This window comes from Peromyscus californicus, unplaced genomic scaffold (genome assembly GCF_007827085.1).
Source record: "Peromyscus californicus insignis strain IS unplaced genomic scaffold, ASM782708v3 Scaffold_14__1_contigs__length_90479793_seg_1, whole genome shotgun sequence".
Lineage (NCBI taxonomy): Eukaryota > Metazoa > Chordata > Mammalia > Rodentia > Cricetidae > Peromyscus > Peromyscus californicus.
In genome coordinates this window covers 6,106,128-6,118,455 of record NW_026294435.1, presented here as the reverse complement: position 1 = coordinate 6,118,455, position 12,328 = coordinate 6,106,128, and positions in this window count along the sequence as shown.

Below are 12,328 nucleotides of genomic sequence, written 5' to 3'. Positions count from 1 at the left end.
CACACAGAATAAAGAAATGAAAAACGTTCTTAGTAGTGTGTGCAAGAAGGTTCAGCAGGTAAAAGGACTTGCTGCCGAGCCTGACGATAAATAAATGAATATCATTTTTTTTAAATTTAAAGAAAAATTATTTTTAGCTTAGTTTACTGGTTCATGCTTGTAATCCCAGCTGTTGGGAAGCTGAAGCAGGAGGATTGCTATGAGTTCAAGACCAGCCTGGGATACAAAATGAGACTCTACCTCAAAAAAACTTCCAAAAATATCATTGCTTTTAAGATTCATTTATTTTGCCACCCCATGGCCCCTTGCCACCTGTGGCCAGTGGGCAAGCTGACCTTGCTCCTCACTGGCTGCAGCGCACAGGAGAGTGAACCCTGCACCTCATCTGGACAATACACAGAGCTGACTCTGTTGTGGGGGCGGCCACAGGCGAGCCAGCCCTACAGGTGTGAGAGCAGGAGAGCTGGTCCTGCCCCTCACCAAGCACAGCACTCAGGAGAGCGGGCCTTGCATCTTGTGGGCAACAGAAGAGCTGGCCCTGGTGGTGTGGGTGCATGTGAGCCGGCCCCGAGAGCATGGGAGCAGGAGAATTGGCCCTAGGCCTTGCTGCCTGCTGCAGCGGGTGAGCTAGATGGGGCCATGCTGGAGAGCTGTGGTGGTGTCAATGAGGGGAAGCCGGCGGGCTGACCAACCCACTACCACCTAGGCCCAGAAACAGGGCCATGAGTTGACCCTCCCCAACATCCATTCCATCTATGATCTGCTGGAGCATGTGAAGGGGCCAGTCCTGCAGATCCAAAGCTACAGGATCTCCATGACACAGGACAGCAACAGGATATCTAAGAGGAGTCCCAGTGAGGGCCCCAAATCCAGGGTGCAGCAGAAGCCAGAGGCCTCGAGGCAGACCAAGGCTCACTGCGATGAACACTTGCAAACTTAACTTGTAAAGATGTATAGACTGAAGGGTGCACTGTGTGACTCACTGTGCCACACTGCAGCGTCCATGCTGAGACTTGTTTTGTATGTGAGTTTTCGTTTTTGATTTTTCTTTTAAATTTTATTTTAGGAGAGAGGTTGCAACGACAGAGGGCAGATATGAAGGGATGGGGAGATGAATTTGATCAGGATGCATGATGTGAAATCCACAAAGAATCACTAAAGAAGTAGGAAAAAAAATCAAGACAGATTTCCCACACCAAAACCAGTGTTAAATAATTACACCTAGTAGAATGTCACATCACCAATGCTTAAAAAAATTCATTTGTTTTAGAGAGATTTTAACTTTTTAAATATTTAAAAATATTTTTATTTTATATGAGCATGCAAGAGAGTGTGTGTGTGCATGTGCGTGTGGGTACATGTGCCACAGTGTACATGTGTCAGAGGACAACTTGAAAGAGTCAGTTTTTTCCTTCTACCGTGTGGGTCTCAGGGACAGAACTCACGTCACCACCTTGGCTGCAAGCACCTTTACCTTTGGAGCTGTCTTGCCAGGCTGGGTTTTTTTTTTTTTTTTTTTTGGTTGGTAAATTTGTTTTCATAAGTCAGTGTGTAAGGGTTATAAATATGAAGAATTAAATTTGGAACTCTATGGTTGTAAATGACATTTCTTTTTGTTCTGTTGACACAGGCATTCACTCTGTAGCCAAGATGGGGTTCACACCTGTTGTCTTTCTGTGCCTACTCTGGAGTGCTGGGATTGCAGGTGGATGCGACAACACCTGGCTTGAAGTGACATCTCCAGAGAAAGAATGTTACCCAACAGTGGGCCCACAAGGTACTTCCATTTAAAGGGGGCATTTGTTCAAAGAGGAAAGCTTATGTGGAGCCACGCTTTTCCTGCCCCTACTTGGGGCAGGTCACCCACGGACATATACACAAGAGGTGGGGGACCTTACTAACACAGGCATACTCAGTGCTGAACTTCGAGTTTGCGGTTGTAGCCTACAGGACAGTTAAAACAACAAAACCAGACACCTGCCCACATAGTTTAGTTTAAAGTTTTCATCCTAAGTTAAACCAGTTACAAATGATACACTTTCCAGAGTGATACAGACATTGACATGAGAATAGCAACTGTTATGGAGCTCTGTAAGTACCAACGATGAAGTCTGAATGCCATGAGTGGAAACACCTGGTTCATTCTTAGAGGATGAACCCACTCCTACTTACTGCCTGGGCCTCTGTGTCACTCCGTTTCTTCCAGAACTCACATTCCCGGTCCACACCTCCCATAGACTTACCCACTGTAATATCTGCATGTTTCGAAGTGTTCGGTGACCTCCCTTTGTGCTTCTCTGCCAGAAAAAAGCATACGTAAAATAGGAATTTAAAACTGTTTGGATGCTCAGTGACCACTGAGGGCTGTGTTGACTTTTATCTGGGTGGACTTATCACCGTAATTATTATGAGTTCACAGTAGACTCCACACTGTAATATTTCAAATGTTGCTAAGTAGTTACTATATATACATAAATGTGTGCTTTCTTTAATTTTATTAAAAGCCTGCTATCCCTACTAAAAGAGGAAGTGATATGATTTGCAAAAGATTTGAATGATTTCTTTATTCTGTCACTAGAGTCATTGAGTTACTCGACTTCGGGGAAACACAACCCAAAAGGCTCCACTGTGACTTGGCTCCTGATGACTAACGTCTCCCGTTTATTCCATAACCAGGCGTGTGTGATTGCTCGCGTGTGAGATGTTGCCCATGGATCATGCTGTTTGCAGGCTGGCAGTGCTATTTTGAAAGCTATGGAGCCTTCAAAAATCGGGGCCTGGCTGGTGCAAGAAAGGCACTAGGCCTTTGAAGGTTCTATCTGCCATTGGTTCTGACTGTTCTCGGCTTCCCGTCTGTCACATGTGAACAAGCCACCATTAGAGGCCATGGATGAAGCCAAGCCACCATGCCTTTCCCTTTAAAATGGGTTGAAATCCTTTGGAAATGGTGAATTAAAATTAATCTTTCCTCCCATGGGTTGTTTGGATAGGTATTTTGTCACAATAGTGAGAAAGACCATCATTGTGGCATGCTATTTCACCGGTGTTACCAGAAGAATTAGGAAAACATAAACACTTCATTCAGTATGCCTTCGCCAGTAGAGCTTTTTGATAAATTCCTTTGCTATTTTAAGGGCTCAATTAATTTATAGAAAGTATGTGTCACATTAAAAAATTGGTAAAATCAGTCTTCATGGTCCACCAATCAGCTAAATTAGACTTTCTGCTGGATGAGCTTGTCTTCCTTCCTCAACTCAAAATGTTCAGCTAAGAGAAACATAACACTTCCCATGACATCTCTCCTTGTTCACTCCCCACCCAGGAGGCAAGGAGACTGCCAGTAGTTGGAAAGCAAAGGAGATGAGACCTTTGAAATTGTTTCTAAAGCTACCTTGAGGTCTGAAAATTCCAGCCCTGAAGGTGTGCTTCTCATTCATGGAAACAGTGTTCAGGGCATTTCTGACACGGGTACCACCAGTGTCGAATGGCTCTGAGCTTGGCACTGTAGTTTCCTCTACATCCTGTTGTGCCCACACAAGGTGCATTTCCCTCTTCTAAGAACAGAGAAGGGCAGTTCTGGAAGGAGGAGACCAAAGCTGACTTCAGCAAGACAGAGAAGACTCCCAGAGAAGCCATGAATCTGGAAATCTGTTAGCCTGGGGCTACAACTGTAGTGCCCATAAGCAGAGACCCACAGATGTCCAGAGAGGATACAGAAATGGATTTATGAAATACATTCTCAACTCTGGACTTCCTTGGGAATCTTGTATGCTACTGATGTGCCTGACAGAACTCCTAACCACATCCAGAAGGCTGCCCAAGCAGCAATCAGCCTCTCTGTCTGTCGGTAAGGACTGTGGCTCAGGTTCAGAGACTTCCCATGGTTTATGGTGTTTGTTTGTTTGTTTGCCTGTTTGTTTTGGTGTTTAGGGATTTTTGTTGTTATTGTTTTTATTTGTTTTTGAGACAGGACACTATGTACTTCAGGCTGACTTCCAACTGGATGTTTAGCTGATACCAGCCTTGAACTCCTGACCTTCCTGCTTCAACCTCCTGCCCCATCAGGTCATTCCTCTGAAGATGTGATTATAGATGTTCAAGTCAGGGATAAAGTGACTTGAAATGTGGTTCTGACTCTAGTGGACAATGGGTTTACAGAAATAGCCCTGTATATTTGAGTGCAACCTTAAACTTTCAAACTAATTATTGGTCAAGGTTATAATTCAGATATTGAGAACTGAGTTCAGCTCCTCTGCAGAGCAGCAAGTGTTGATGATTACTGAGCCATGTCTCCAGCCCATTAGTGTTTTTCTAAGAAGATATGGATGCACAGTGGGCAAGAGAAGTGAACCCCAGTAAAGTAAGACCCAGGAGCCTGACTCTACCCGCATCCAACAGTCTATTTATAGACTGAGGTGGATTTCTCTGGAGGTGGATTTCTCTGGAGGTTTCCTTTGGAAGGAAAAGAAAGGCCCAGGAATCAATCTCTGCAGGTTCTTTGCATCCTGAAGTGAAGAAATATGGAGTTATCTTGGGTTCTGGCCTAGAGGATGGAGTGGTGGAAATCTGTAGGGGAGGAAAAAATGTGCTTATCAAGTTTCTGTGTCCCAGAGCTTCTGAACGAGGTGGAAATTATAGCTTGAGTCCTTTACTGTGGGAACATCTGGAATCCTAACATTTCTGGGCATATTAAGAAGACTATTTATAGTTGCCACCAATGTTAGGGGAGGCAATTATATGAAGTGCAACAGTACCATTAGGTATTTAAAACATACCAGGCATGCAATAACCATTTGCAAAGATTTAAAAGTGAATCAGTCTTTTAGGATCCATTTACTCCAGCTCAGTCTGTTATCCCAAAGCAGCCATATGACAAGTCTCTGCTGATGGACCAAGTGATGTCATCATGGGAATCTGTCCTGCCCAATTGCGCAGAGTCACATGGGAACAGAAGACCAAGTTACTTGTGGGGTACAGAACCATAGCTGTTCAGAGTGAGTGGGTGAAGAACCACAGACACCAGATTTTGCCTTTTACATACATAACATCTCCATGCTGAAAAACTTTGTAAGGTTATCAGAAACTCTCTTTCTTTGAAATATCTGCTTTCAACAATAGCAGTACCTCAAATACTTGACGGTTGTTTTAGGCCTCCAGATGTATTTTGTGGCCGATTCAGTGTGTGAGCTTGGGACAGCAGCATTAAAACTACCAACACTAATGAAAAGCCAGTATTTGGCCATTTGTCTCAGCAGTTGGGGATAGTTTGTTGTGGTGTCTCTTTTTGCCTCCTAAGAGCTGATAGGAGGAAATCCTGGTTTGTGCTTTGACACTCACATTAGTGCCTCTCTCAACCCTCATCAGAGAAGCTTCTTCTTACAGTAGATAGTGATTAACGCAGAGACTCACATCCAGTCAGCATGCAAAGAATAAGGGACTGTGGACTGCTCAAATCTAAGTGGGACTCTATACCTATATAATCTTGCCTTGTGTTCACCCAGCACTTGATACATGGGAGTTAACCAATGAGTTCCTCGCTATACTGACTCACCTAGAAGCCTTTCAATGACATGAACGATGAGCCTTGGACCATGCCACATTACAACACTGTGGTGAGAGCCACATAATACTATGTTGAGTTTCTTAACTGAAAATGCAATTACAAATTATATTTAATTCTTCTTCAATTATAGCATGTTCCTGTATATGTGTATACATGTGTTGACAGGTGGACATTTGCTTATGCATGATTTTTAAAATGTTCCAGGAGGTGATGCAGTAGGATGGGATGAGTATTGGAAGGGGTTCCAGACATTTGGAGTTTCAGTCTGTGCTTTGGATCTTAGCTATGAGAATTGTTACAAGTTCATTGGCTTTTTTAGGCCTCAATTACATCCACGAAATAGGTGACTTCAATGTGCAGCATTCCTCTGATTATTTCTAAGCCTGAATTTTTTATTGGTGAGAAATTATTGTTGGCTTATCCAAGCAACATCTCTAGAAGGAAGTACTTCCTTATTAAGATAAAAATCAGAAAGATAGCATGCAAAGATTATATAGGTATAGAGTCCCACTTAGATTTGAGCAGTCCACAGTCCCTTATTCTTTGCATGCTATCTTTAAATTGTGGCTCATACATAGTACATACATCACAGAGTTGTTTAAAATAGGAAACAGTGAAAATAGCAATGTAACTAAGCAAATGATGAACCACCTATGAGATGGAAAAATGTAGAACTATAAAAAGGTATCAGAAAAGCCCTAACTCCATGGGGAAACAGTTGTTGTATATTGTTAGATTAAAAGAAAGTTAGCTACTTGGTTACTCTATAGAACTTGCTTCTGAGACCCTATTACTGAAGACAACATACTTGAGTCATCGGACGTGGAGAAATAAAGCTAATACCAACCTGGAAGCTTCATCCCTACTGGCTAGCTTTTATAGTCCTGGAAGGTTCTTTGCATGCTACCAGGGGAGAAAAGTCATCACTACTTCTACCCAGCTTTGAACACTGTGAACTACAGTACTGACTATCCTGCTGATATATCTTCTGATGTAGTAGTGGCATGAATAATGTGGGAGTAAACAACCACTTTCTGATTGGAATTAAACCCCACACCACAAAACAGAACCTGCACCTGTACTGTCAACTGGACCAAAAACCCGTGGCTGGCTAGGTCATAGGCCGTAGGGGACAATCTAGTACTGTTATTCTGCTAAGTGGACACAGCAATAAGCTATCCCCAAGTTCTTTTCTTTATACCTATAGATTACTTCATCTCTCAACCCTCATCAGAGAAGCTTCTTTTTGCAGCAGATGGTGATTAATGCAGAGACTCACATCCAGTCAACATGCAAATAATAAAAGACTGTGGAATGCTCAGCTCTAAATGGGATGTCTGTGTCATTTACCCAAGACTCGGGGATCGTTGTGAAAGAGGAATCGGAAAGACTGTAAGAGCCAGAGGAGCTGATGTTATTTACCAGATATGACAGTGCGACTGCACACATGAACTCACGGTGGCTGGGACTGCATGCACAAGACTTGCACAAGTTCAAGTGAGCCAAAATCCCAGAATGAACTGGGAAATGGCTCATGGAGTCCCACCTCTAGCTGAGGAACTCTTGGCAATTGGTGGCTATTCAGAAGGGGTGAATCAGTTTCTTCAAGGATTTGGCCTGAAAGGCTACCTATGCCCCAGTAGACGGTTTCACACCCATACACATACAGGCCTCACTAAATGGACTCAATGGGTATTATATTTGAGAGAGAGAGAGAGAGAGAGAGAGAGAGAGAGAGAGAGAGAGAGGGAGGGAGGGAGGGAGGGAGGGAGGGAGGGAGGGAGGGAGGGAGGGAGAGAGAGAGAGAGAGAGAGAGAGAGAGAGAGAGAATGAAGATATGAAAGAAATGTGGTAGGAGGACAGGGGAGGAGTTGGAGGGAAGGGAATATGGGGCGGATTAGACCCAAACACATTATATGTATGTAATGAAGAGCATCACAGATAACTCAAGCTCCCATCAAGTTGGAAGCTATTTAGAAAGTACCAATATTCAATCTGAATGTGACACTGATCTATAGAACATGGATGTGCAGCCACACAGCCCTCTCTTCTTGCTCTTTACCTTTAAAATTACATAATGAGAACCTGCTAGAAAAGAAGAAAATAAATTCAGAAGGAAAACAGGAGAGCCGTGAGAAGGGAAGGGGGCACAGGCAAATGACTCTAAATCCTGTTTACTTCATAAAGAGGTAGACACACGGGTGTGGAGGAAGGATTGCAGAGCAGTTGGGGGTGGGCTGTCACAGTGACCATGAAGCCGGAGGTGGCCAATTGGGACAGGGCTCACCTCTCTGCAGAAGGAAATTCTAAGCTCGGAGGTTGCTAACAATGCAGCCTATCCAAGCATGTGATTTCATTTCGTCTTGAACCACCCAAATCCTCTCTTGAATATTAAATTCCGTTGAAAGGCATTGTTTGTGGAATTCTTATCTCCATCCATGAAAGAGGAACAGAATTACAAAGGCTAAAAGTAATTACATTTTCAATAAGCCTAAACCACCAATTTCTAAATGGGTTTTCTTAATTTCAATACAAAGTCTTATAAATATTTCACAATTTCCCCCGAGCCCCGACCTCTTCTTCTTAGAGGCTGGAGACTAAGTCACTGATTAGCTATTCTTATTTTTGCAAACACAAAAAAATATTTAAAATATAGCCATATCCTGAATCAAACAAAAGTACATACTAAACGTCTAAAAGAAATGATGTTTGAAATCCACCACTTCATAAGGAAGCTGAGTGCCAGGGTCTGAAGCTGGCCTTTCTTCAAAGCATCAGAGGAAGCTTTGGCTGAAGAGGGAAACCTGGCTTTTCCAGATGAAAGACAGTGTCTTCCATGTAGTGTTGTCTTGTGTTCTCTGGGAACAGATAATGTCTTGTCTCTGCCAGAAACACAGGAATTGACCTCTACCCTTCCAAACCTGGGCCCCTTTCCCTTTCAGGCAGATAAATAGTAATGAGCAGAAATGACAGAAAATAGGGAGGTGTTTACTGTAAGATAATGAATCAGACTCTCCAGTGAGATGAGGATTCCCTAAGAAAAAGCCACCTCAAGGGTCTCACTTAATAATAAATTATTGTTTTAGTGTATTCAATTGCACCCTAGAGGTCTAAAAGAATTATGGAAAACTGCCTGATTTACTTTTACAAAGTGATTTACACACTGGGGTGTAATCTATCTCAATAAATCTGAGACTCTACAAAACAAGCCGCTCGCAAGACAGTACAAAGCAGGGAGATTTCAGTTCCATTATTTACCACCTCTCAACCAGCTTTCCTCACAGCCAGCACTGAAGGAAATAAACACAGACCTTCTCTTTAATTCATCCTGTCATGTGAATATCGTTTTCTCACACAGCACCGAACAAACCCCTTCTCTGCGCTCTCACTTTTCCTAGGTACAACCCAAATTGGCATGTTCTTGGGCATTTCCAGGGGGGCTGACAGTGGGTGCTCAGGTCTCACACTCACAAGCGATGGAATGAAGCCTGTCTCCCATGTATCACGGCTGCTCATTGTTCCCATCTACCTGCCTGTCCTTCACTTGTGCACAAAGTCAAAAGGCGACCCTCAAGTTCAATTAACGAGACCATTCATTACCTGAGCACAGAGATGGCAGCTGAAAACAGATCTTCATTAAGATCAATCTTCTGTGACTCTGTGTCAAGTCTTGACTTCACCAGACTCTTTTAAATTTAATATTTATTAGGGTACTTCCCCAAAGAACAATTGCTCAGAAGATGCTGCCAGAAGCTGAGACATCGTTCATTTCAGAGCAGTTTTGTTTATGTAACTATGGTTGACTCGATGTTCAAGCCATTTTTTAAAATTTAAATTTACTTATTTGTGTGTATGTGTGCATGTGTGTACATGTATGAGTGCATGGGTGCCACGGCCTGTGTGTTAGGTTAGAGAACTACTTGTGGGAGTTGGTTCTCTCCTTCCACTATGTGGGTCCTGGGAAACCAACTCAGGTCATCAGCCTTGTTGTTAAATGCTGTTATCTATTGAGCTATCTCACTGATCCCAACTCATATCTACTTGTTTTCATAAAATGTTATTTAATTTATGTAGATGTGAGTTTCGCCTGCATGTACTTCTGTGCACCCTGTTGGATCCCCTGGAACTGGAGTTTCAGATTGTGGTTGCCATGTGGGTGCTGATAATCCATTCCTGGTCTTCAGGAGGAGCAGCCAGTACTCCCAAACACTGAGCCATCCCTCCAGCTCCCAGAGGGTTTTGTTATCTGCAGTACACCCTGCCCCTGTGAGCCGTGGTGCCAAACAGGTACTTACACCACCATATCCATCAAGTTGCACAGCACCAAGTCCCTGTTCAGGAATTGCCACTGATGGTTAGAAATGGTGGCCAACAGAAAACGTCTCATCTATATACTTAACATGATAGAGATGGATCAGATTCCCCAGCACAAGGTGGATGCACAGCTAGGTTTATTCAGACAAATTACCCTGAAGGTCTGAAAATCCAACAAGCACATTTCAGAAGTCCAATGGCAAGATCTCCTTTCTTGTTTCCATCCCCTAGTTCTTCTAATACACAGTTGAAAACCCAGCCAGCCTTCCACTGCCCATGAGGCGCCTTCTGTTTGTGTGTGGGTCCCACCAAACGGCAGCCTCTACTTACAGGTTGTTCATATGATTTGAAAACTATGGCAGCCTCTCCACTCTGGGACTTCTGAATGGGCCTGGCTTGCAGCAGGTTTGAGGGCTTCTTGTGTGAGTGACATGCACTTGGGCCAGGTGACCAATGACTACTGAACAAGAACAGATGCCTTGTTGCTCCCTGTTCTTGGCAATCAGTGTCAGTCTGGAATGTAGATGAGCGTTATGAAGGTTGAGTTTTTAGGTTGGCAAGGTTGTTTGGTTCCTAAGGAGGCTTTTGAAACATCTTCTCAGTGGCAGAGAAAAGGATGCTGCCTACTACTGAATAACAATAAAACAACAACAACAAAACACCCACAAAAGCTGCTGATCCAAAAACTGTTGAGTAACTGAGACGCACTGGGCTCTCGTCACACACACAGACAGAAGCAACTAGGAAGTACGGATTGGTTCATTGTGTGGTTGGATGATTTTATGTTTTTTAAAGTAAGTTGTTTGCTTAGTTATCAAAACTAGGTGCTTGGTTGTCTATTGTACCTTGCTTCCAGCATGATGCTGGAAGCACGCTCCATTGCCTGTGTGGCGTTATGATCCAAAATGCTCACCCAGAGTCAGTTATAGGAAGCAATAAGACAAATCTAAATAAAGGAAATCAGAGTAATACAAGACAATTTGAGTAATGGGTAAACTAGAGCAGATGGTAACGACCAGGGACGCAAGCCTGGTGGGTGACCTGAGGTCGATCCCTGAAGCCCACATGAAGGTGGAAGGGGAGCAGAGAGTCTGTAAGTCATGCTCTGACCTCCACATGTGTGTCACGGCATATGTGACCCTCCCCTGCACACACACACACACACACACACACACATGCACACACATATGTACATACACATGCTCACACACATATACACACACATGCTCACACACGGACACACATATATACACACACATGCTCACCCAGATGTACACATACAAATAATAAAATTTTAAAAAACCACAGTAGGTGCAGACTTAAAAGTATCAAGTGTTTGGTTTAGACACGGAGTGTCCTGCGAGTGTTCCAGCTTTGTTTTAGGAGGGAGAGAAACTCAGGACACAGGGTGCACCTGGCAGGAGCCAGTCACGAGGTCTCCCTGGCGTGGTCTGCGGTTCCGTTCCTGGTCGGCCACTGTGGGAGGAGTCTTGGCCACCATGAACTCCGCTGTCTTCCCCACCAGGACAGACTGACATCCTCTCAAAACTGTTGGCCACAGTGGACTTCCCCTTCCTTTGCTAAGTTGTTTCTCTCAGGTATTTTGGTCATGGAGATGAGAAAAGCAAATAACATGCCAGGGAACGGTAAAACAGGCATGGCACATGGACAGGGCTCCTTTCCTAAGTTAAAGGACACTAAAAAGGATGTGAAAACTAAGGGACTGCATGAGACTGAATTGCATAGCAACATTTTTAAAGCTATAAAAGACAGTGTGCGTGTGCATATGTGAGTGTGTGTGTGTGCATGTGTGCATGTGCCTGTGCATGTGTGTGTGCGTTCGTGTGTGTATGTGTGCATGTGTATGTGTGCATGTTTGCATGTGCCTGTGCATGTGTGTGTGTGCGCGTGTGTGCGCGTGTGTGCGTGTGTGTGCGTGTGCATGCGTGTGTATGTGTGTACATGCGTGTGTGTGTATGTGTGTGCATGCATGTGTGTGTGCGTGCGCGTGCGTGTATGCATGTTTGTGCGTGTATGTGTATGTGTGCATGTGTGTATGTGTGCATGTGTACATGTGCCTGTGCATGTGTGTGTGCGTGTGCGTGTGTGTGTGTGTGCATGTGTGCATGTGCCTGTGCATGTGTGTGCGTGTGTGTGTGTGTGCATGTGTGCATGTGCCTGTGCATGTGTGTGCGTGTGTGCGTGCGCGTGCATGTGTGTGTGTGCATGTGTGCATGTGTCTGTGCACGCGCGCACGTGTGTGTGTGTGTGTGTGTATGTGTGCATGTGTGCATGTGCATGTGTGTGGGCGCGCGCGCGTGTGTGTGTGTGTGCGCGCGCGCGTGCGTTTGCGTGTGTGCATGTGTGTGCGTGTGTGCGCGCGCGTGCGCATGTGGAGACCATAGGAAGATGATGGGTGTTTGACTCACTCACTCCCTACCTTATCTGTGA